This window comes from Pelodiscus sinensis, chromosome 10 (assembly GCF_049634645.1).
Source record: "Pelodiscus sinensis isolate JC-2024 chromosome 10, ASM4963464v1, whole genome shotgun sequence".
Taxonomy (NCBI): domain Eukaryota; kingdom Metazoa; phylum Chordata; order Testudines; family Trionychidae; genus Pelodiscus; species Pelodiscus sinensis.
Window position 1 is genome coordinate 40,417,739 of NC_134720.1, and position 25,004 is coordinate 40,442,742.

At 46.8% G+C, this 25,004-nt stretch overlaps 1 long non-coding RNA gene across 6 annotated transcripts in view; it reads left to right on the top strand.

The window, feature by feature from the left end:
* Window positions 1-25,004, top strand: part of LOC142830795 (uncharacterized) — a 92,313-nt gene that overhangs the window by 33,933 nt on the left and 33,376 nt on the right. For all 6 annotated transcript variants that reach the window (XR_012906300.1, XR_012906303.1, XR_012906301.1 and 3 more), the window contains one exon: window positions 9,825-9,897. This is a non-coding gene — a long non-coding RNA (uncharacterized LOC142830795). The remainder of the gene's footprint in view (window positions 1-9,824; window positions 9,898-25,004) is intronic.

Genomic DNA, 25,004 nt, shown 5'->3' on the forward strand with positions numbered 1-25,004 from the left:
GCTATTGGTGGAAGTTATGAACTTTCAGAATACACAGAGTTCTTCAGGTCTGAGGAAAAGAATTGAGGGTGTCTGAAGTAATTGCAAATTGGGACAGATTTCTCCAGGCATAAAGAACTGTGTGTACAGTAAAACTCCATTAGTCCGGCATCCAATGCTCCGGGACTCCTGATGGTCCGGCACCATCAGGAACCCGGAAGTGCTGGGGCAGCCGGACAGGCTTCCCCCATTCAGCTGCTGCTGAAACTGACCAGCAGCTGAATCGGGGAAGCCGGGAGCAGAGCAGCTGGAGTGCTGCCGGGTTGGTCTCGTAGCGCTGCCCCTCGGGGCTGCGGGACCAAACCGGCAGCACCCCAGCTGCTCTTGGGGATGCCTGGGACAGAGCAGCTGGAGTGCTGCCGGGTTGGTCCAGCAGCGCCAAAGGATGGCACTGCGGGACCAACCCGGCAGGACCCCACCTGCTCTGCCCCGGGCTTCTGGGAATCAGCGGCTGACTTGGGGACCCCTGTGGCAGAGCAGCTGGGGTCCTGCCGGGTTGGTCCCGCAGCCCCGAGGGGCAGCGCTACAGGACCAACCGGGCAGTACCCCAGCTGCTCTGTCCCAGGTGTCCCCAAGAGCAGCTGGAGTGCTGCTGGGTTGGTGCCGTAGCGCGGTGCTGTGGGACCAACCCGGCAGCACCCCAGCTGCTCTATTGCAGGCATCCCCGATTCAGCTGCTGCTGAAACTCACCAGCAGCAGCTGAATCAGGGACGCCTGGGGCAGAGCCGGACTATCGTAAGGGGGGGCTATGAGGGGTCTGGGGTGGCATCCTCTCCCACCCCACTCCAGACCCGTCATTGCCCCCCCTTCTGATAGTCCGGCATATCTGATAATCCCGGCACCCTCTGGGTCCTAAAGGTGCCGGATTATCGGAAGTTTACTGTAGTTTGAAAGCTCATACTTTCTATCAATAGTGGTCTAATAAAAGGTACTACCTTACCTACCATGTATCTCTCCTATGCTGGGACCAACACATCTACAAAAGCACTGCAATAATAACTATTAGCACTTCAAAGCAAGGAGCAAACAATGATTTACTTACATTGATCATATTATGGCTTAAGCCAGATAGGTTTTATTACTCTCATTTTATAGTTAACAAAAGTCAGAAACCAAGAGTTTGAAATTTACATAAGACTGCATGGCAAAACATAGGGAAAGACTTGCAGTCAGTAGGGTTTTCATCCATATTAACTACTTGTGTAATTGCCCAAGTGCTAAGTAGTGTAGACAGACAAAGCTACTGTCTGCACCAGTGTGTGTGAACCAGGATAAGTAGTGTAGGTGCAAATCATGACTATCTAGTCTTCCACTCTCAGGACCTGACTGGAGCTGAACCAGAGAATTTCTTGAACCACAGGAGATCAATGTTGTCTACCAGAATTACCAACACTTCCACTGCTTACTGGTCTCTTAGGGTACGTCTACACTGCTCGGCTATTTCGGGATACCTCTGGTATCCCGAAATAGCTACCCTTAGTCTAGACAAGCCGCCTGTTATTTCAGAATATTTTTTGAAATAACGGGCACTCTATTTCACCATCCCAGTAAACCTTGTTGCATGAGGGATAAGGGATGGCTCGAAACAATGAGTTATTTTAAAATTTGGCACTGTGTAGATGCACCAAATTTCAAAATAATCTATATCAAAATTGTTTCTAAATAAGATACGCAATTTGATAGCCAGGGTAAGTGGATATACGCAAACTTTATGGGACTGCAGGAAACTCGGTCATACCCATAATAAGTGAATGTCTGATTAACTAAAATCATCCTGGACCACGGATGTTGTCGGACTAGAGAGGTTCAACTTGTAGTGCCTTTGCCAGTCTACAGCAGGGGTTTGCACTGGCACAGGCCACAGAGGCAGCTCTGTGATCACGTCAAATCTCGTATGCAAACAAGGCCTAAGAATTTGGAATCCTTTAACACTACCTGTGAATATTTCTGACAGAACTGGTCTTACCATTTACTTTGGAAAGCCACAATATTTTACTCTCTCTTCTTGGATTGTGGATTTATACTTAGTCACCTGGTTAAGAAACTTAGGGGAGGGGGGAATGAAAAAGTGAAAACATTGCAGTTTAATCTAGACAAAGAAAATTCAAGATAAAATTTTACTGCCATCAGCCAGTAAAACTAGTCCTCAGGAAAGTTGGGTTGTAAAACTACTTTCCTGATCAACTCAGTTAAAACAATAACTCAGGGTTTGACTTAACTGAAGATAATAAGTAAGCTATGATTTGTGTCACAGTTGCTTAATTTGATTTTCTGAGCCACCATAAGACAACAATCAAATACATATTTGGGACAAACCGGAGTTAATTACCTAGAGGAAGAAAATGATTAGGTGAAGATAGGCCTCTCAGCAGATATTGGCACATACTCAGGAACACTAATATCATATAAAGAAAAGAAAGAGAGAGATACTCAAGGGCCTATTTTTCAAAAGTGGACTCTTAAGCAATTTTGAAAAAGCAAAACTTGCCTGACAATGATAAAGTATCACAGAAAAACAATGCTCTCTTTTAACAAGGAACAAGGAACTTTACTAGTGTTAGGAAAATAGCATTGTTCCTAAAGCTACTTTGTTTCACTATACAGTATTTCTAATTTTTGCCTGCTAATTTCCAGCTATAAATTTTAAGAAAACACAATACAGTGTTTCCTTATAACAGGGAATGCACTGGTCCAGTAAACAAGGCTGTAGGTCAAGTACTTCCTGTTTCTGTTTCAACATGGAGTGAGAAAATTCTGGGGATGTAGTCCAGACAGGCTGATGGGAGATATAGTGCAAAAAACATGTGATGAACAGCAGGTATTTGCAAGACTATATAAGGTAGGTGTTTGCTTAATTTTAGAAAGACCATGGAGGGAGGCCAGACTTGCAATGCGTGGGGAGGGCAAAAATTCACTTAGGCTCTGTCTAGACTACAACTTTTTTTCAGAAAAAGGTACGCAAAATGTACTCCACAACGTGCGTACCTTTTTTTTTTTTTTTTTTTTGGAAGAGGCTTTTCTGAAATTTGGCCCATCTACACTGGGCCAAATTTCAGAAAAACTCCCTCTCTTAGAAGATCCCTTCTTCCTTGTGGAATAAGAAGGCACAGCTTCCAAAAGAGCGCGTCTGTTCTTCCACACAAAAAAAAGCAGAAGAGCAAACACATTCCCTGGACGTGGTGGAGTTTTTTTAGGATAGCTCCAGTATCCTGAACCCCCCCCCCCCCCAGTCTAGACGTACCCTAAGAGAGTTGGGTCAATACCCCAAAAAGGTGTGAGGGAAAGGGCCCCAGAGAAAGCCTAGAGACAGGCAGGAAAAGAAAAGAAAACCCTAAGGAAAGGTAAAGAATGTGAAGGGAGAAGCCTGGGATAGCGCATGAGTGTGGGCTTGAGCTGTTGTGGTGGCATCTGTGCTTTTGTGACCCACTGGTGAGTTACAGTTTAGTGGCCTTCTTCTGGCATTTCCAGTGAGTGTGTGAGAAAATCCAGTGAGTGTGAGAGCTGAAAGTCGTGGCTAGGGAAGAGCCAAAGAAGAATAACTCTTTAGCCTAAGGAGGGCCAAGAGTTTTTTAGCCCTGAGTCGATGAGGCACGAGACTATTAAGCCCAGGAGGTATGAAGAAGGGTTTTGTTTTGGACTCTTGGTTGCTTTAGTGGGCCAAATGACTAAAAAGCAACCTACCTAACTGACTCACTCACAGGTGGGCGATAGCAAATTTGAGGAGAAATGGAGACACGTGAACTGGGCAAACCGAGGTACAATAGGTAAAAGACTGTTGCACTTGGGAGACCTAAAATTGCATGTCCTCACAACTGCAGTACACTTATACTAGTCTCTTCTATTCCACCTTCCCTGTATGCCTTAAAGAATAAAGCAGGGCTAAAGGGTATGATTCAGCAGTTGGCTAGCTTCCCCCCCCCCCCCGCATCATGCAAGAGTCCTTTCTGGTAATGTACTATTGCTATTCATTCTGCCCTGCCCCCCCCATTGTGGCTTCAGGGTGTCCTACCAGTAAGGGTATGTCTACACTACCACCCTAGTTCGAACTAGGGTGGTTAATGTAGTCATATGAACTTGCAAATGAAGCCTGGGATTTGAATTTCCCGGGCTTCATTTGCATGTTGCCGGGTGCCGCCATTTTTAAATGTCCGCTAGTGCGGATTCCGTGCCCCGCGGCTACACGCGGCACGAACTAGATAGTTCGGACTAGGCTTCCTATTCCAAACTATCTGTACGCCTCGTGGAACATACCCTAATAGAATTAATGTGATTCTCCTACATAACAGACAAGGGAACAGGATTTGAGGGTTTGGAGCCTTTGAGAGACCAGCTCTGTGGTTTCAACCCCATCTCTGTGATGTGAGGTCTGCTGTGTGAAGCCACTCTACAGATTCACTCCTCATTTCCCTTTAGCACTCTCCAATGCAATAGTATCTACCTAGCCAAATCACAGCCTTGGCAGAGAATTTAATATACCATCACCAAGGTGGGACCTAGCACATACCCCAAACAGCTGGGTTTAGTATAGGGAGGGAGATTTGGCATTCATTCTGTCACTCAAAGTTCCTGTGATAGTTGAAGTTATTACTATAGAAATGCAGGGGCCCAGATTCACAAAAGGACCGAAGCATTGCATTGCTGATGTTGCAGTGCCTAATGTTCAGGTGCCTAGCAAATCCAGAGACAACAGTACCTTAGAATACAATCCACAAAAGCCAGCATGCTCTCCAATGGGAGAGGCTGTCAAGAGGAGTGTCTCCTAAGATCCCTGACCCCCTTGGAGGTACCTCCCTGCAGCATGCACTTAGGTACATATCTGTGATCCACCAATGGGAACCTGTCTCTTGAAATCTGGTAGCTTAGGTGCCTAAGAAGTTCTATGACGGAATGAGCTGGGAACCATCCTTGTTGCACACACAATGGCTGAAGGAGGTGCCTACCTTAAAACATTCAGCCCCATAAGCCCTAACTCCATGGGTGTTCCAGAACTGGAGTGTCTGTGGGGAAAGGTGCTCAGCACCCCCCACACTGTCAAACTCTCTCCTTCCCCTAGCATCTCTTGCCCACTGGCAGCCCTGCTGATTAACTCATCCCCCTCCCTCCCAGTGCCTGATGGGAACAGCTGCTTTTGGCATTCAGGATGCTCTGAGAGAGAGGAAGTGAAGAAGAGGTGGGTCAGGGTCAGAATGGGGACAGGGTGGAGCAGGATGGGAAGAGGTGAGGTGAGGTCCAGGGCTTGAGGAAAGGGGTAGAGTCAGGGCAAGACCTGGGGGGAGGGACAGTTAAGCACCTCCTCACCAGAGGCGAAGTCAGCACCTATGTTCAGCCCAGTGGTCAAAGTGTTCATCTGGAATATGGGAGATGCAGGTTCTGTTCTGTTCCCCCTCCCGGCCAGCAGAGGGAAAAAGGATTTGAACAAGGCTCTCCCATTTAAACACCAGTCTAGAGAGTCATTCACTTTCCCACCCCATGGCTGTGTAAGTAGTTATCCCCAGTGGAACAGTCATTGGGTGAGAGAGAGATTGACTCTGTAGTGTTATTTACACGGCACCCACCTGGGAGGTGTGGAACCACACGTTTCAGCCCTCTGCTCCACTCACTCTTGCATTCTTGATCCACAGTGGAACATCTTGAAGGCCTTGTCTACACTACCAGGTTTTGTTGTCAAAAACTGTCTTTTGGCGACAAAATGGTGATAGCGTACACACTGCAACGTGACTTTTTTTGGGGAAAACGACCAGTTTCCATGACAAAACTTTCACCCCTACAAGACAAAACTTTTTCCCCTTTCTGTTTTATTGGTGACAGAGAGCCAGTGTAGACTCTGTTTTGTTGACAGTACCAGTTTCCACCTGTATCGCACAGTGCCTGTCCTGATCACTCTGCTCAGTGTTTGGATTTCTTCTGCCCTTTAGACATGCACTCCTCCCCTTTCACAACTCGAGGAAGTATCCCACAGCTGAGTGAGCTGCTGTATTTAGGGAACAAAGAGCAAATCATTGGACTGCTCCTGTTCTAGCCTGCACAAGGAACAGCAGCAAGCAGACTGCTGCTGAAGACTGTGTGTGTGTGCGCGCACATGTGCGTGTGTGGCGTGGGGGGAGGAGGTGCTGTGCTGCTTTGATATTTCTCAGGATGCAGAGCTGACAAGGCTACTCATCATGTAGCTCCTGGCAGTTAAGAAGGCTGTGGGAGAATTCTGAGGGAATCCCAAGATGAATAGTGAACAGCTCTGCCTTCCCACAACCCTGCACTCCAGGGGTATGTCGAGACTACATGGCTCTGTTGACGGAGCCATGTAGATGAGTTTATTAGACATAGCAAAATGAAGCGGCGATTTAAATTTAAAAATGGCCACCCTGCTGTGCCGACGATCAGCTGATTAGCACAGCGGGGCAGTCTAGATGCGCCGCAGTCGACAAGGGAAGGCTTTGTTGACCGCCCATGAGGCATACCGGAGCGGTCAACAAAGGCTTCCCTTGTCGACCGCGGCACATATAGACTGCCCCGCTGTGCCGATCAGCTGATCATCGGCACAGCGCAGTGGTTATTTTGATATAAATGAAGCGGCGATTATTTAAATCGCCACTTCATTTTGCTATGTCTAGTAAACTCATCTACATGTAGACTACATCTACATGTAGTCTAGACATACCCTAGGATACATACCCACAGTGCATTGCTCACACTGTCAATGATGGTGCTCACAATGTGGACATGTTGTGTTGACAGAAGAAGCAAGTGTGAACACCCCTTGTCAATCTTTGTTTGTCAACTTTTGGGTGTCAACATATATTTGTTCGACAAAACTTGATTGTGTAGACAAGTCCTTAGCAAGCCCCCTATTAGAACATTCCATAGCTCAGTGATTGGAGCACTGTCCTGTGACATGGGAGACCACTGTTCAAATTATTTCTCCCCATCAGGCAGAGGGGGAAACTGAACGTGGGTTTACTACATTCTAGGTAGGGACGTAAATAACCATTAAAATTGTTAAACGATTAAAATTGGCCAGGGTCCTACCTGCCCATCTGGGCTGCTCTGGCACAGCTGGGGCCAGAGCCCCAGTACATATACAGCCTGCCTGCTACTTCCACATGGCTGGGGTTCTGCTGGCCTGATGGAGACACAGCGCTGCCTGCTGCCCCCAAACGATCAGCCCAACTCAGCCAGGTCGGCTTCAGCCTGGTATGATTGGCTATCCAACAGGTTACCCGTTAAGCCTAAAATGTACTGGGTAACTAGTTGACTGGTTAACCTTTTACATCCCTAATTCTCACTGAATATTCTAACTACTGAACTATGTTACATGAACACTTGCTCCTCCTTTGGCCAGATAATGAATGGGACTCAATCTACCAAAGCAGATGTTGCACCTACCAGATAGACCTTCCTCTCTCTGAGGATTGCTCTAGACTAGGGTTTGGATGGAAGGTAGCAGATGGGAATCTAGACAGAAACAGCAGGGTGCATGCCCAGAAGATGAAACTTAGATGCTGGGGGAACTTTTACCATGAAATCTTAACTGCCAACTTTGTTTAGCCCTCTAAATGGTTTGCTGGAAATTTTGAAGATTTAATTGGAGGTTAAAAGCTGGATTTAAATGCCTAAATCTGGGTTTTATACATTTAAGCACCTCTGTGAATGGGAGCCAGGGTAACCAGTAAGGGTGATCATTAACCTGCAGTCTGTGTCAATTGTGAAATGTATTGGGATTCTAGCACTAGGTGGTCTTTTCCCTAGATACTTAATCTACATTTGACTCCAGTGAGAATTAGTCTGTCTCACACACCTTTGTTTTAAATCATCTTTGTTGTTTTTAAAACAAGATAACTAGCCTGCCACTGTTATCTCACTGTCAAATTCTAGTGGAGACAAGGCAGCTACATGTTTAATAGTAAGATATCTAGCTGAAGTCACAATTACGTTCCCTCCACTCCAGGATGGGGCACCCAATTTTACAAATTCAAAGTTCCATGTCCTCACTACAGGGAAGAATCAAATGTTGTCCGAGGCAGGCTCCATTAATGTGAATGTGCTACCTCAGACTCAAAGCCCCAGGAAGCACTCTGGGGAGCTGCAGGAGGCCTCTAGGAGGCCAATAAATTCAAATGAGCAAACCGATGTGACCTCACTAACGTCATTTAGGACTTATAAGTTCGGGAACAGCCTTATTCCTCATGAAAAGCAGGACTACGGAGTTCAAATTCCACAGCCCCTTATTCTGGAATATAATGGGCATGGTAGTGTGGACGCTTCACTTACAAATTTGACCTTGGGGTGCTAATTTCGGACTAAGGTTGTAGCGTAGATCAGGCCATGGTGAAACTACAAGTCCTTACTTACCTCCACTAATTTAGGGAATAGTAATTGGGAGTCTGGTGAAAGAGCATTGAAAGAAAGAAGTATCTCATTTGTTTCTAGAAGGGTTTTCTTGTTGCTAGCAAAAAGAGTGTCAAATGTAGGAATAATACTCTCAAAGGAAATTGTCCTTACAAACTGCAATTAAAAATCCTCGTTTGCCCTTGTTATGAATCATGCCTCAGGATATGTCTACACTGCAGAGCTTTTTTGCAAAAATGGCAGTTTTTCCAAAACAACTCGTTACGTCCACAATGCAATTCTCTTCTTTCAAAAAAAATCGAAAGAACAGAAGCGTTTTTCCGACATTAGTAAACCTCTTTCTATGATGAAGAAGCCTTTTTCCAAAAGAGCTCTTTCGGAAAAAGGCATGTGTGGACGGGGAAGAGGGAGTTCTTTTGTAAGAAGAGGAAAAAGGAAAGAGGAAAGAAGAGGAAAGAGGAAAAAGCTCTGGTGGCTACTCTGTCCATAGTAATCACAGCTTAAATGCGAGATAGTGTCCATTCAGTGTAGACGCTATCTTTCGAAAAAGCAGATTGCTTTTTTGATGCACTTTGGCAGTGTAGATGTTCTCTTTTGGAAGAGGTTTTTCCAGAAGATCTCTTTCAGAAAAACTTCTTCCGAAAGAAGCTTGCCGTCTAGACATAGCATCAGATACCTTCTGGGAAAGTCCTATAGAACTTAGAAAAAACTCCTCTATTTGTTTTAACCTTCTTATAGAATTTTTGTGGTTTTTACATTCTTGCAGGATACAGATGTTTGGAGATTTCTTTTGTTATTAGGAACTCTGACTGGCCCTGCAATATTCTGTTCTTAGAGGAGCAGAAACTTCAGGGGGTAGCCGAGTTAGTCTGTTACAGAAAAAAAACAGCAAGCAAATGGTCTGGTAGCATTTTATAGACTAACAAAACATGTAGATGGTATCATGAGCTTTCATGGGCACAGCCCACTTCTTCAGCACTTTATAGACTAACTCCGGTCATCTGGAGAAGTGGGCTGTGCCCACGAAAGCTCATGATACCATCTACATGTTTTGTTAGTCTATAAAGTGCTACCAGACCATTTGCTTAGAGGAGCAGAGAGAGATCACAGATTCAGTTGTGAGACCCAGTGGGTGAGGTAATATCTTTTATTGGGCCAACTTGTGTTCCTCTCAAAGAAACATGCTTTCCAGCTGCACTGAGCTCTTCTTTGGGTTTGAGATAAAAGAACCAGACCTGAAGAAGAGCTCGGTATGGCTTGAAAGCTTGTCTCTCATGAAGAGAAGTTGGTCTGATAAAAGCTGCTGCCTCATCTGTCTTGTCTCTCTAATATCCTGGTTCCAATACAGCTGCAGCAATACTGCAAACTTGCCAACTGTCTCAGAAGCCTGACTGACAATACCAAAATAAAAAAGTAATTTTTGAATCTCTCTCTTATTTTAGGTTTTCAAGGCACTTTGGGCCAGTTCTTCAGCAGATGTAAAAACTTGACACTCCCAATTCTGAAAGATGTCTGGTAAGTGTATATGTGTATGGGGGGGAGGGGTTGAAGAAAACATCCTTTGTATCCTAATATGAAGATTGAGGTGACTGAGAAAGTGCCAAAAAACTTCTAATTAAATTGTAATTTAATTTAGTCTCTTAAAATAAGATACATGTGGAATCCTGGGGCCTGATTCTCCTCACAGTTTCATCAGCTGAAGTCAGTGGAACAACTGGTTTGTGTAACTGGTGTCTTCACCATCTGGTCCATAGTGTTCCCAGTCATCAGCTAAATAGGTTTCATATCAATATTGTCTCTTCTCTAAAGATTGCCCTTACTGGGAGAACGCATTTGAGAACCCAGATGAGCAATAGCAATGGCCAACAAATGGTAGATTTTTTTTACACAACAGGTTCTCTTCTCTCTAGTTTCTTTAAAGATGCATTGACCATTGCAGCCCCATGTGACAAAGGGCAAAGGCTGATCCTAAATGCACTTTTGTCATATGTGAAAATATATCCCCAGAACCGGATGCTCATATAGAGATCGATGTGCCCTCTTTTAAATAGCTTTGCCTATTGCAGATATGAAGGATGTGGAAGATGCCAATACATTGTAAATACTATTGATTCATTTCCTTGTGTTTGTGTTGGCATGGTAACAAAGGAGGTAATTACAAAAGAAGCACACAGCACATAGGCAGGCAGGGAGACTATTAATTTCAGATAGCCCCATTCAGCTAAGGAACAATGCACTTGTCAATCCTTTTGAAGCTTTTCTCTGGACCCTGCTGAGTTCAAACCCCTTCTCCCCTCCCAATCCTCAGCTGGTGCAGGGGAGGAGGAAATTCAGGCAGGAAAAGGGAAACAAAGAACTATGAAGTAAAAACAGAGGGACAAGGGGAAAGCAGACAGAATTCCAGTCCTGAAAGATGAGGGAGGTTGGACAAACTAAGCCAGATGAATGTGGGTTGTTGTGTTTAAAAACTTTTTCTGGTTAGGCTTTGATACCAATTGTTGAGATTAAATCATACTTTGCTTTGAAGAAACTGTTCTGTGTCATTAGTGACACAGTCAAGCTCCCAAAGAGAAGAATTGGAGGACGCGAACCCAGTTGGGCCTGTTGAAGAATCACACAGGGGTTTGAAACCTAGTGTCCTGGTCTGAGAGTGAGAATCACGACGTTCTGCCAGAGGGAGGTGAAGGCAAGAGACCTCAGAGTTGTAGAGATGCGTTAAAACGAGTAGTCCTGTGGCACCTTAGAGACTAACAAATACACACACACACACACACACACACACACACACACACACACTATCATGAGCAAACCCCACTTCCTCTGATGAGCTTAAGTGGCGAGAAAAAAAACTTATTTGGGGGTTTGCAGACTTGGATGTAGTGTATGCATGCATATTATCTTCCAAGTCTTTTTAAAGCTAAAGTTGTTAAGTAAGCCAAAAATACAAGCTGCGACCTCTATAGTTACAAAAAGAATGTGAGCTGAAGTGGTCAGAGTGTGTCACTTTTTCTGTCACTGCTTGTATCAATAAGAGGTGTCTACATTATTGGCACAAGGACTGGCACATGGTATATATGTAGCATATACCACTTCGGAGGCATTTCACATTGCATAGGCCTTTTGATGGCTGTGTGTGAGAGAGTTTGTGTGTGCGCATGGGGGCTACATCTAGACTGGCATGATTTTCCGCAAATGCTTTTAATGGAAAAGTTTTCTGTTAAAAGCATTTGCGGAAAAGAGTGTCTAGATTGGCATGGACGCTTTTCTGCAAAAGCACTTTTTGCGGAAAAGTGTCCATGCCAATCTAGACGCGCTTTTGCGCAAAAAAGCCCCGATCGCCATTTTCATGATCGGGGCTTTTTTGCGCAAAACAAATCTCAGCTGTCCACATTGGCCTTTTTGTGCAAAAGTTTTGCGCAAAAGGGACTTTTGCCCGAACAGGAGCAGCATAGTATTTCCACAAAAAGCACTTATTTCTTACAGTAGGAAGTCAGTGCTTTTGTGGAAATTCAAGTGGCCAGTGTAGACAGCTGGCAAGTTTTTCTGGAAAAGCGGCTGATTTTCCAGAAAAACTGGCCAGTCTAGACACAGCCGGGTAGTTTGGAATCTCTCCCAATATCCTTAATGACCAATCTGGCCCTAGGGCATGGACCTGGGTGAGCAATAGTGAGTAGGTTGCACCATCATCAAAGGAATATTATCATTGAATGTTACTAAGCATTCAACAGTCTTGAAGCAGGCTCCCTAAAAGTATGAGACTGGTTTGAAAAAAAAAGTGCATTTTGGTCATTCTCTCTGATGTCTAGTTTCTGTGTCCATAAGGTGCACTCTGCTCATGTTAAGCTTTTCTCTGCAACCATGAAGGCTAGAAACCTACTATTGTTTTAAAATGAAAGCTGAGGTTCACCTATCACCTAACTCCAGAGCTTTCACAAAGATAGTAAATGCGAGTCTCACAGTAAAATCACTATCATTGGCACTCTTTCAGTAGTCCCCAGGGGTATGTCTACACTACAAAGATAATTCAAACTAACAGCCGTTAGTTCAAATTAACTTTAATAGGGTCTACACATACAAACCACTAGTTCGAACTTAATTCGAACTAGGTAAACCTCATTTTACAAGGACTAATGCCTAGTTCGAATTAAGGGCTGTGTAGCCACTTAATTCGAACTAGTGGGAGGCTAGCCCTTCCCAGCTTGCCCTGGTGGCCACTCTGGGCCAAACCAGGGAAACTCTTCTGCCCCCCTCCCGGCCCCAGAGCCCTTAAAGGGGCACGGTCTGGCTTCGGTGCCCGTGCCAGGTGCAAGCCTGCCAGCACCCAGCCGGCAGACCCTGCACCTGGCACGGCACAAGCCAGCCACCTGCTGCCACCCAACCCTCCACCTCTTCCCAGGACTAGGCTGGCGGCTCCCAGGAGCCTGCCTGGGGCTGCAAGAGGCGGGCGCCCGCCTGGTCTAGTGCGGAGATCGTGGACCTCATCCAGGTTTGGGGGGAGGCCTCCAACAAGCTCCACACTAGGCACAGGAAAGTGGCCTTCTAGGACAGGATAGCTGCCAGCCTGGCCACCAAAGGCCACATGCAAACCCAGGAGCAGGTATGCATGAAAATCAAGGTGGTCCAGTGAGACCCCCGACCCTGAGCCCTGAGCTTAGAACATAAGAACATAAGAATGGCCGTACTGGGTCAGACCAAAGGTCCATCTAGCCCAGTAGCCTGTCTGCCGACAGTGGCCAACACTAGATACCCTGGAGGGGATGGACCAAAGACAATGACCAAGCCATTTGTCTCGTGCCATCCATCTCCAGCCTTCCACAAACAGAGGCCACGGACACCATTTCTACCCCCTGGCTAATACCACTCCATGGACCCAACCTCCATGAATTTATCTAACTTCTCTTTAAACTCTGTTCTAGTTCTAGCTTTTACAGCCTCCTGTGGCAAGGAGTTCCACAGATTGACTATTTGCTTTGTGAAGAAGAACTTTCTTTTATTAGTTTGAAGCCTGCTACCCATTCATTTCATTTGGTGTCCTCTAGTCCTTCTATTATAGGAACTAATGAAGAACTTTTCTTTATGCACCCTCTCCACACCACTCATGATTTTATAGACCTCTATCCTATCCCCCCTCAGTCTCCTCTTTTCTAAACTGCAAAGTCCCAGTCTCTTTAGCCTCTCTTCATATGGGACCTGTTCCAAACCCCGATCATTTTAGTTGCCCTTTTTGGAACCCTTTCCAAGGCCAAAACATCTTTTCTGGGGTGAGGAGATCACATCTGTACACAGTACTGAAGATATGGCCTACCATAGTTTGATACTTCCCCTCCTCCTTCTTCCCCTGGCTTCCCCCTTCCAGCTCCCTCCTCCCAGGTTTCCCCCTCCCCTCTCCAACCCTCTCTCTTCTCCTCTCCCACCTCCTTTTCCCAGTCTCCCCAGAGGCTAATCCCCCCCCCCCCCACACACACACAGTTTTGTTAAATAAAGAGTTTCTATTTTTGAACACACGTGTCCTTTATTTTGTACATCAGGAAGGGGGGCTAGGGAGGGGTAAGTGGAAGGAGGTGAGGGAGGAATGGGGTACGAGCCCCCGTTGGGGAGGACTGGGGAGGCTCTGCGGGCTCCTCGGGGTGGAAGCTCTCCTGCAGCCCCCTGATTGACCCCCCCAGATGGCAGCCTGGGGCAAGTGCAGCTGGGCTGATGGCCAAGTGCTGTGATGTGCCGAGTGGGGGCACTCAGGGCACTCCAAGTCAGGACTGCTTTGCTGTCCCTCATCGAGGTAGACAAGCAAGCGGGGAACCCTGAGAACTGTCTGTCCGGGGTGGGGGTCGGGTCCCCTTAAGCACAGCCCTCGGCTAGCCTGAGACACACTCTTAAGTCCTAACCTGATGCCCTGCCGGCACGCTTCTGGCCAGCCTTAACTTCGGTTCAGGGTCCACTCAATGTGGACATGCTAGTTCGAATTAGCAAAACGCTAATTCAAACTAGTTTTTAGGTCTAGATGCACTAGTTCGAATTAGCTTAGTTCGAATTAACTAATTCGAATTAAGTTAGTGCGAATTAGTGCTGTAGTGTAGACATACCCCAGTTGAGTAACTTGGATGCACCTGCATCATGATCTCCTCTTCGCTGTATCCTGTTCCAGGAGACAGGGGAAGGAGGGAGTTATAGGAACTTACTGCTGACCTATACCAATGAGAACAGGGAACTGGGCCTAGATTTTTCCCAGTCACCATTTTGCTCTCCTGTCCTAAGAAGGGAGTAAGTGGTGTGTCTAGCCTACTTACTATATAACTCATACTCAGAGTAGCCCATGCAGGGATCTTATTTTCTTGTACTGGGGACAGTTCAAGTCATCATCATGCCCTTAATACACTAGGGCTACGTCTAGACTGGCATGATTTTCCGCAAATGCTTTTAATGGAAAAGTTTTCTGTTAAAAGCATTTGCGGAAAAGTACTTCTAGATTGGCATGGACGCTTTTCTGCAAAAGCACTTTTTCCATAAAAGCGTCCGTGCCAATTTAGACATGGTTTTGTGCAAGAAAGCTCCGATCGCCATTTTTGCGATCGGGGCTCTTTTGCGCAAAACAATACCGTGTTGTCTACACTGGCCCTCTTGCGCAAAAGCATTTGCGCAGAGGGCTTTTGCCTGAACGGGAGCAGCATAGCATTTCCGCAAGAACACTGACAATCTTACATGAAATCATCAGTGTTCTTGTGGAAATTCAAGCGGCCAGTGTAGACAGCTGGCAAGTTTTTCCGCAAAAGCAGTTGCTTTTGCGGAAAAACTTGCCAGTCTAGATGCAGCCTAGTAGTAGATGGCCTCTCCAATTTCTTCTTTTGGATCTGAGGACCAGATTTACATCAAAATCCTGCCTTTCATGCCAGAGAGTTAATAACTGTCTTACTGAAGGGATTGCAGGGGGTAGCTGAGTTAGTCTGTTACAGAAAACAACAACAAATGGTCTGGTAGCACTTTATAGACTAACAAAACATGTAGATGTTATCATTAGCTTTCGTGGGCCCAGCCCACTTCTTCAGATGACTGGACTTATGAGTAGGGGATATGAGAACTCGAAATAAATAGGAGAGGGGAAGGGGAGGGGGAGAAAAAGAAAAAAGGAAGGGGTGTGTGAGACAGAGCATCATTAAGTATCTGGAGAATGGGTACTTAAACTTAAGCAGATAAAAATCTAATCAATAGATAGATTGCTAAGACAGGAAGGATACCACTCAGAGAGATGTTAGCACTTTAAGTGGTTATTAAGTAGGTAGTGTCCTAGCCAGCCCATATCACGATTGAGTCCATTAGCATGTGAATTGAATTTGTGGATGAACTGTGATTCCAGTCCTTCCCTATGTATCTGGCTTGTGGAGCTGGCCTATGATAAGATAGCCACTTGTAGGTCTGTTACATTGTGGGCTGGTCCAAGGACAGGGCTAAGAGACAGGAGCTCCCACATTCTAATGCAGATTCTCATTAGCTCCCATTGTGACTTTGGGTTTGTAAGTTAACTTTTTTTTCTTCTCAAGTTCCCCCCTTCTCCCCCCCCCCCCCCCCCGAGAGGGAGGTGAAGGAAAGGACTCTTAATAACCTCACTCAGGTTGCGTCTACACTGCACCCTTAGCTCAAAATAAGCTATGCAATTTGAGCTATGCAAATTGCATAGCCTATTTCACGTTAATTTTGGAAATAGCTTATTTTGAAATTTGGCACTGTCTACACAGCACCAAATTTCAAAATAAAGAGCTATTACGAAATGTCTCTTAATCCTCATGGAATGAGGTTACAGGGACATCGGAATAGTGTGACATTTATTTCAAAAGATATTTATTTCAAAAGAAATAATGGGCTCGCTTAAAAGATGTAGAATAGCTATTTTGGGATACTGGAAATATTGTGAAATAGCTCCGCTGCCTAGACATACCCTCACAGACAAATTGTGAAGAAATAACGTCTTAAGCACTACAGTTAACTTAGCTTTAGCTACCTATTTACTGATACCTTCAGGTGCCTCTGCTTTTAAACTGTATCTTATTTTTTCACACAATTCTGTATATAGATTTATATGCCTAACTGTACTTCTATACACACACACTAGCTATGGGCAAGCATAAATATCTATGTATCAATATTGCTCATCGTAACATAAACAAAAATAGCAATCTTAAGCCTTGCTTGGCCGGATGCCACATTTGGAGTCTCATCATTATGACTGCTGCATCAGCCCACCATTTCTTAGACTTATTTTAAATGTACATGATCAAATGAATCCCCTGATGCAAGTCTGATGCAGTTACACCTGGAATTAACTTGGCCTACAAATCTCCTTTGCAGTCTTCTTCCTTACACATGTGAGATTTTCTATCTTCAGTAATTTTAATTTTAATATAATTCAAATGTAAAGGTTTTTCAATTCTGTGCAAGATGAAAACTTGTATAAGGAGCTTATTCAGACTTCCATGAAATCCAAACAACATTGGATTTCAAAAGTACAATTTCAAAAGCCCATGAGAGAAGAGTTTTTATGTTGTCTTTGCCTTTTTGGGTTTAAATTTAACAGAGGGGCTCTTCCTGAGCTATAATCCTAATAAAACTCTAATAATCTCCCCCTCTGACTTGCACATCTGGGTATGTAGACAGCAACGTCATCTTCAAATAGCCCTCATAGATTCTTACATTGGCGCTGCTCTTTGCTGGAGCCATGGACATTATTGAAACCCTGCAGAGTTCCTGGAAAGGTAGGGGGAAGGAGGTCCTACTTTGAGGTGTGTCTAGACTACAGGGTTTTGTCTACAAAAGTGGCCTTTTGTCAACAAAACTATACCTGCGCCTATACTACCGCCGCGTTCTGTTGACAGTAAGTCGACAGAATGCGGCAGTTTTGTCGACAGCGGTAAACCTCCTTTTACGAGGAAGAACGCCTTTGTCAACAGAGATCTGAGAAAAAGAGAAAAAAGGCTTCCAGGAAGAAGCCCTGGTAGACAGTCTAGCCTTTACTTGTCCAGCACCTCTGTGGTTCCTGGCCGAAGCCTCTTAACGGCCCAAGCACCCAGATAGGCCTTGCTGTCCGGCAGCTAGCCAGAGCACCCATGACAGCCATGTCCCAGTCTCAAGACCCCCCTGGCTCTTCTTGGGACAGAGACGAGGATGCACCAAAAGGCGGGCACTAGCCTGGTCAGGGCCAGAAATCTAAAACCTCCTGGAGCTCTGGTCCCAGGAAGAAGCCCTGCAGGCCCTGCAAACACACTGCAAGAATGCGGACATTTATGAGCGTCTGGCCACCAAAGGGCATCACCCCCGCACCATGGCACAAGTCAGGGCCAAGGTAAAGGAGCTGCAGCAGGGATATGCTAAGGCCTGGGACTAGAGCTCCCGCTCCGGGGCAGCCCCCGAGACCTGCCCTTACTACCAGGAGTTGGAGCAGATCCTGAGCGATGGGGAAGTACAGACTCCACTGCATGTGGTGGAGTCCGGGTTACCCCACCACATCGTGGACTGATCCCTCCTGAGGGAGGAAGACCAGGCAGGAGAGCTGCACCAGGAGGAGGAGGAAGAGGAGACAGCAGGGACCCAGACCCGAGAGGCCTCCCAGGTGTCTATGGACATTGGGGAGGGAACATCAGGTGAGTGCTTTGAGGGGTCACCACTCACAGGTGGGTTGGCAGTGTGTGGGGCCAGCTAGCCCCATTCCCATTGTGGGGCCCCTGTGAGGCTTTCCGACCGCTGCCCAACTCACATGCGGTGTCACATGTAACACCCCTGAGTCTCCTGTCCAAAGGAGAGCCCCTGACAGCCCTGGCATGCCCCCAGGGACAGCAGGGGTGCACAGAGACATTGATCGTCTCCTCTTCTTTTCCTCCACAGCCGGACCCTCTACCAAACAGGGGGGCACCACACCCGCCCTACCCCCATTCCAGACCCATGGCACCCACAGGCACTGGTGGGTCTACACGGATCTGCTGAGGGAGCACATAGTGGCCCTGCAGGACCTGAACAGGACCCTCCAGCCGAGGACAGAAGCAGAGTCCGAGTGGCGCACCAGGCTGCTGGACGAGCTGGTCCAGCAGTGCACTGACATCTGTGCCATAATGTGGGAGGTCTTTGCCTTGCCTGCCCCTGTCATGGGCACCGCTCCTCCAGCACGCCAGGCCCCTGCTCCCCCTGCTTCTCCAGCCTCCGCTGCTCCTCCAGCCCCTTATTCCTTCCCAGCCCCTCCAGCTCCTCCAGCCACTCCAGCCATCTCTTGTCCCCCAGCCCCTCCTGCTCCTCCAGCTCTGTCTTTCCCCCCCCCCCAGCCCCTCCTGCTCCCGAGCCCTCACAGGCCCAACAGCTGCCCCTCCCCCTCTGCCCAGGCCAGGACTAGTTCTCACTCCACCTGATCCCAAGGCCGTGGCGATGCCAGGACACAAGAAGGTGGCAGGACCCTGCGATCAGGGAAGCAGAAGCCTACTTGAGCCCCCCTCCCCACTCCAGGTTTTCAGTCCCCTACTACCGCAGTAAAAGGACATTTCAGTTATGTTACAAAATCTTTATTTTTGACAAACAGATTATCCTTTGTGGATAAACAGGTGAACAGTTAAAAGAGAAAGTTTTGTTAAACAGTTCACACATTTTCTTTACTTCTAGTATTTCTAATAAAGCAAATTTCTGTTTACAAAGAAAAGTGGGTCTTAAATGTGTTCTTAATGGGAAGAGAGTGAGGGTTGTGGAGGGAAAGGTAGGGGTGGGCCACGCCAAACCCCCCATGGGGGAGGCCATGGGAAGAGTCAGTGAGCTCCTTCTGAGAATCTCTCCCTCAGGGCCTCTCAGATTTGGACACTAGCCTGGGGAGCCTGGCGATGGCAGTCATCCAGGGCTGCTGAAATTGCCTCTCTTCACCATCAGAACCTGTCCCTGACCCCAGCAGGAAGGCCTCCCCTTTCCTCTCCTCCAGGTTATGGAGGGTGCAACATGCGGCCACCACCTCTGGCATGTTGTGTTTGCCCATCTCCAGCTGTGTGAGGAGGCAACAGAACCTCCCTTTCAGCTGGCCAAAGGCGCATTCCACCTACATGTGAGCCTGGCCAAGATGCGTGTTGAAAAGCTCCTTGCTCACATCCACATGGCCGGTGTAGGGCTTCATGAGCCATGGCATCAGGGGGAAGGCCATGTCGGCCACTATGCATACCGGCATCTGCACGTCCCCGAGCGCGAGGGTCCGCTTGGGGAAAAATGTTCCTGCCTGCAACCTGAGGTACAGGTAGGTGTTGAGGAATATGTGGGCATCATGTGCCCACCCCGACACAAATGTCCGTGAAGTGTCCCCGGTGGTCAACCAAGGCCTGCAGCCAGGGCCGGCCTGAAGCCGATTCAGCCGATTTGGCCAAATCGATCGGGCCCCACTCATAAGCGGGCCCTGCGCCCTGCACCCGGAAGTTGGCTCCCTCGGCTTTGCTCGGCTCACCCCCGCAGGTGAGCGGGGAGACGCCTGAGCATGACGTGATGTCAGGCCCGGGATTTTAAAACTGAAAAGTGCCACGCCGCCACTGCGGCGCACGCAGTTCGCAGACCGGCCCTGCAGAAGGTAGGGGAGCGGGAGCGGCAGGGGCTTGGATGCGGTGGGAGAGGAAGGGGCTTATACGGAGGGGAGGGGGAAGAGAGGAAGAGGCTTGTGTGGAGGGGAAAGAAAGGGGAAGGCACCAAGAGGCAGGGTGGAGGTGAGACACGTGCCAGGGGGCCAAGTACAGACAATGAGGAAAAGGGCAGGAGGGGAGGTGTCAGTGGGAGGGGGACAGGGTGATGTGAGGAGAGGAAAGGAGAGGGGAAGGGCATTTGGGGCTAGAGGGGAAGGTGCTGGGAGAAGGCTTGAAAGAAGGGGTGGGCATGAGAAAGGTGGGGATGGAGCAAGACGTGTGAGGGCACAGGGGCAGGAGGGGAATGGGGCAGGGAGTGGTGAGGGGGTGGGCAACAGGGAAAAAGAGGGCAAAGGGGGCAGGGGCAGTGAGGGAAGGGGGAGGCACCAGGAGGGTGCAGGGCTAAGGGAAGGTGCAGGTGCCAGGGGATTCTGGGTGTGAAGCAGAAGGGCAGACACCTGCAGGGGAGGGACCAGCACCAGAGGAGAGAGGCAGGGCAGGTGTGTAGAGGCAGGTGTTAGAAGAGATGGGGAGGGGTAACTCACCTGATCAGAGTGGGGCTACTGGAGGAGTGGGCACAGTGGGAAGAGAAGGGCTGGTGGAGGGGGGCAGGTTACAGGAGGGCTGAGGGCAGTGAGAAGGGCAGGAGTCAGGACAGCAGAGGAGTTGGGGGGCAGCAGGCATCGGGGAGATGATGGAGCAAGAAGAGGAGACATGGCAGCAGAGAGAAAAGGTAAAGGTTTATAAAATATTTATGAATAACATGGTATGCTGCCCACGGCCAGTTTGTTTGCGCCCCACGCTGCAGTTTGTGTTTATGTGGGGATCAACACATGGCCGGTGAGTGGGAGCCAAAACAAAAGTAGTCAGTGTAATGATCTTCTGTTGATATGTGTTTTAGTAGTTAAATTCTTGGACTGTCATTGCTCATGAAAAGTGCTGTTGCATGAGTAGAAATCGGGTAAATATTGCATTTTATTAATATCAGCAGAACAGACTTAAATGGGGCCTGTGTGTTGTGTAGTCTTGCCTTAATCTTTGTATTCATGCCTGTCAGTGTGAGAGAAGCTATTTGTATATATTTGTTTGCATATGTAACCACACTTAAGTTGAGGCCCTCAGCATGTTCTGTAAGTATCAGCGTGGCCCCTGGGGCTTTCAAAGCTTGAGTTGCCCTAGCTTATCCCTGACAGGTGTCTGTCTAACCTGGTCTTAAATATCTGTAATTTAAGCCCATTGCTTCTCATCCTAACCTCAGAGGCCAAACAGAACAATTTTTCTTCCTCCTACTTATGATACTCTTTTAGATACTTGAAAGCTGCTCTCATGTCCCTTTTCGGTCTTCTCTTTTCCAAGGTATACAAGGCCAATTTCTTCAGCCTTGCCTCATATCTCATGTTCTCTAGACCTTTCATCATTTGTGTTGATCTTCTCTGGACTTTCTCCAGTTTCTCCACATTTCCTGAAATGTGGTACCCAGAACTGGACATGACACTCCAGCTGGGGCCTAATGTAGATGGCTCGTTCTCTGCCTAGGGGACGTGAGACTGGGTGAGTTAATTTCCAATCCTCCTATTTATTCTTTTCCTAAGTTAGGAGGGCACAGTAGTTCTGATGGGGGTTGGAGAGGAGATGGAAGCCAGATCCAAGATCAATGAGCCCTGGGAAGTGGGCCCATTGAAAGGAGACTGGACCTGTGGATATCTTGGGGGTCTGCAACAAGGGCCAGCTTTGGGAAGCTCACTCTTTGGAGGTGAATGTGGCAGCACTGAGACACCACCCAAAAGCAGGCACCACAGACACTAGCTTCAGATTCATGGGACGGCTCTCACAGATCTTGCACATGCATAAGATGATAGATCTGCAGGAGGGGGGGCAGTGGTGTATTGAGGGAGCCGGAGGGGTCAGTTGCCGTTGGGAGAAAAATAATATAAAATTTAGTTAAACATAGATGTCACATGTTTTTAAAAGGGAAACCATCTCCTGCCTTTTGTCTATTTTTGTCTCTTTAGGCCCCCAATTAAAATTTTCAAAAGCACTTGAGTGACGAAAGTCATTTTTGAAAATTGGACTTGGAAATCTAAGCTCAGATTTTCAAAGGTAATTAAGCTCCTAAAGAGACAGTTGCCAACTCGGATCTTCAAAGATATCTATCTGATCTTTATGTACCTTTGAAAATCTGGTCATAAGTGTCCTAGACAGTTCTGAACGTGAGATGTAGGAGCCCATTCCTAAGTCCTTCAGGCTTTTTTTTTTTTTTAATTTGAATATTTATCTACACTAATTCCCCTCCTTTCTCTTTCACTATCCAATAAATGCATGGATCAAAATTATAGATGCTTTGTGAATATGCTGACTTGAGAGTGGAAAGATTTCATATTGTCATATATGAATCCTGGTAATCCATCTCAAATATGAAAAACTAGGTTGATACCTGTTCATATCAGGAGCTGTTGAATTCAGTTCACCATTTGCAGTATCTCATTAGGATGTTTAGTGGAGAAGATATTGTTTTTTTTTTTATTTATTTATACTGTGGACAAAACATGGGCTCACAAGAATTCCTCCATTGTTTTACCATGAGTTTCAAAACATTTGGAGTTTTTCTAAAGGCCTGGGGTCAATTGATTATGTAGGAATCTCAGCTTTTATTTTAAAAAAAGTTTTCTATACTTCTGGGCCTTATAGCTAAGGGGGAAAGCTTTAAAACATAAACCTTAAATACTCAAGAAACAAAAGGCCAATAAAAATCCAACATGTTTTATTTTTAAAATATCTTGTGATTTGTAGACTATTCTCATAACTTTGTGTAGGCATTCCTTGTGATTTTGGGGTTGGCAATACTGCTCTTTGATTGGTGAATTTAGAGAAGTCTCTCCCTTCAGTTTCCCTTTCCACCCTTCTTTTTTGTCACAGGTCATCAGAGAATCATAGAAACAATGGAGAGTAGGGTGAGTCCATGACTATGGTTAATGACTGGTCAGGGTGACTAACTATTATCAGCCAGTGGTCTGAATGAGCTATCTACTGCCATCTGTTAATCAACTGTAAGAAAAGGCTTCTCGAGCAGACCTTATTTATATAGACAACTTATTTTGCCACAGGGATCAGTAGACACACTTGCTGTCTCAAGGTGATCAATTTTGGCTCTTTTGGGTTGAAATTCACTTAAGACTTGGAGCTGGGAGAATGAAATATTGTTATCCATACTGTATGATTAAAAGACCTGAACTTAATATGACCTGGCTTAGGGTCTACCATAACTTGAACACTAAGCAGAGGATAGTGAGTCACATCTAACTGAAAGTCACAGAAGATGGAAACTGGTTTTATTTCTGGTGGTGTAGAGTCTATTTGGGAGTCCTCAATTATATCTGACACTTTACATCCAGTGTTTAAAGGCAGAGCTGACTAGAATCAATTGAGAGTCCTTGTCTTGTCTTAGTGATCGCTTGAGCAAAAATCATTGATAAAATTTTGTCACCAAAACTATACCTGCGTCCACACTACCGCTGAGTTCTGTCGACATAACGTCGACAGAACTCAGCAGTTTTGTCGACGCTGGTAAACCTCATTTCACGAGGCATAACACCTTCTGTCGACAGAGTTCTGTCGACAGAAAGCGTTATTGCATGTAAACTGTCCTTGCGTCTACACTGACATGTAGTGTAGATGCTCTTTGTCGACAGAAGCTTTGTCGACAGTACCTGTCGACAAAACCCTGTAGTCTAGACGTACCCAAAGATTCCATTTTTACTATTTAGAAAGTAAATCAATGTAACAGAAAACTGCAACGCTCTCTGGTAACTTTTTAAAAATCAAACATTTATTGAAAAAATTGGATAGTTTGCAATTGAAAATATTTGAGCTACACTTAAAGCAACTGATTTAATTTTGTGTAAAATTTTGCATAATAAAGGTAATAAAGGATGGCATTTTTTTTAAAAATGTTAAATTATATAGGTATACATTTTGATAAGATCTACTTGATGTGATATTTGTCTGTGGTTGTGGTTTGTTGTGGTTTTTTTTTTTTGCTCAACAAAAAATCCTGGGTGGGGGCGGGGGGCCCTGCCAAAATGGTTCGAATTGGGCCCCACACTTCTTAAAGCCAGCCCTGCCTGCAGCACCATCGAATAGTAGCCCTTCCTGTTTATAACCTGGGCTGCTCGATGGGGCGGAGCGCGGATTGTGATGTGTGTCCCATCAAGGGCTCCTCCACAGTTTGGGAAGCCAAGGGTGGCAAACCTGGCAATGATGTTGTCCAGGTCCCTGAGACGGACGAGCCTCTTAAGCAGCTTCGCACTGATGGCTCTCACCACCGGCAGCACGAGACAAATAGACAGAAACCAGGGAGTTAGACAGGTTATCTAAGTGCTTGGGATGAGAACCCTCCCCCCGCCCCCCAACCCACCCCTCCCCTTGTCAGGACGCCCCCCTCTCCCGCATCAGTGCAGGGGTGGCCAAGGAGCGTCCTCCGAGTGCCACTCCATCCCCCACTCCCTCTTGCCTTGCCTGGCAGTCCCCCTTTCTCAACCCCCCACACTCAGCAGGGCCTGTCCCCCAACAGTGACTTACTTCCATCAAGACTGCCCCGACGGTAGACCTCCCCATGCCAAACTGGTGTCCCATGGAGCGGTAGCTGTCGGGGGTGGCCAGCTTCCGCAGGAGGGTTGCGACCCACTTCTGCAGGGGGATGGTGGGCTGCAGATGGGTGTCCTGGTGTTCCAGAGCAGGGGCGAGCCAGGCAGACAGCTCCAAGAATGTGGTCTTCCACGTCCAGAAGTTGCGGAGCCAGTGGTCATCATCTCAGAGCTTCATGATGAGCTGGTCCCACCAGTCCGAACTTGTCTCGTGCCTCCAAATCTGCCTGTCCCCAAAAAGTTTGGGTGCAAGGACAGAGCTCCTGCATCCTGGAGGAAGGTCTCCTCGGTGCGGTCCGGGTCCATATGGGGCAGGAGGTTCATGACAGAGTCATGCAGATGCAGCAGAAGCTGCAGTATGGCA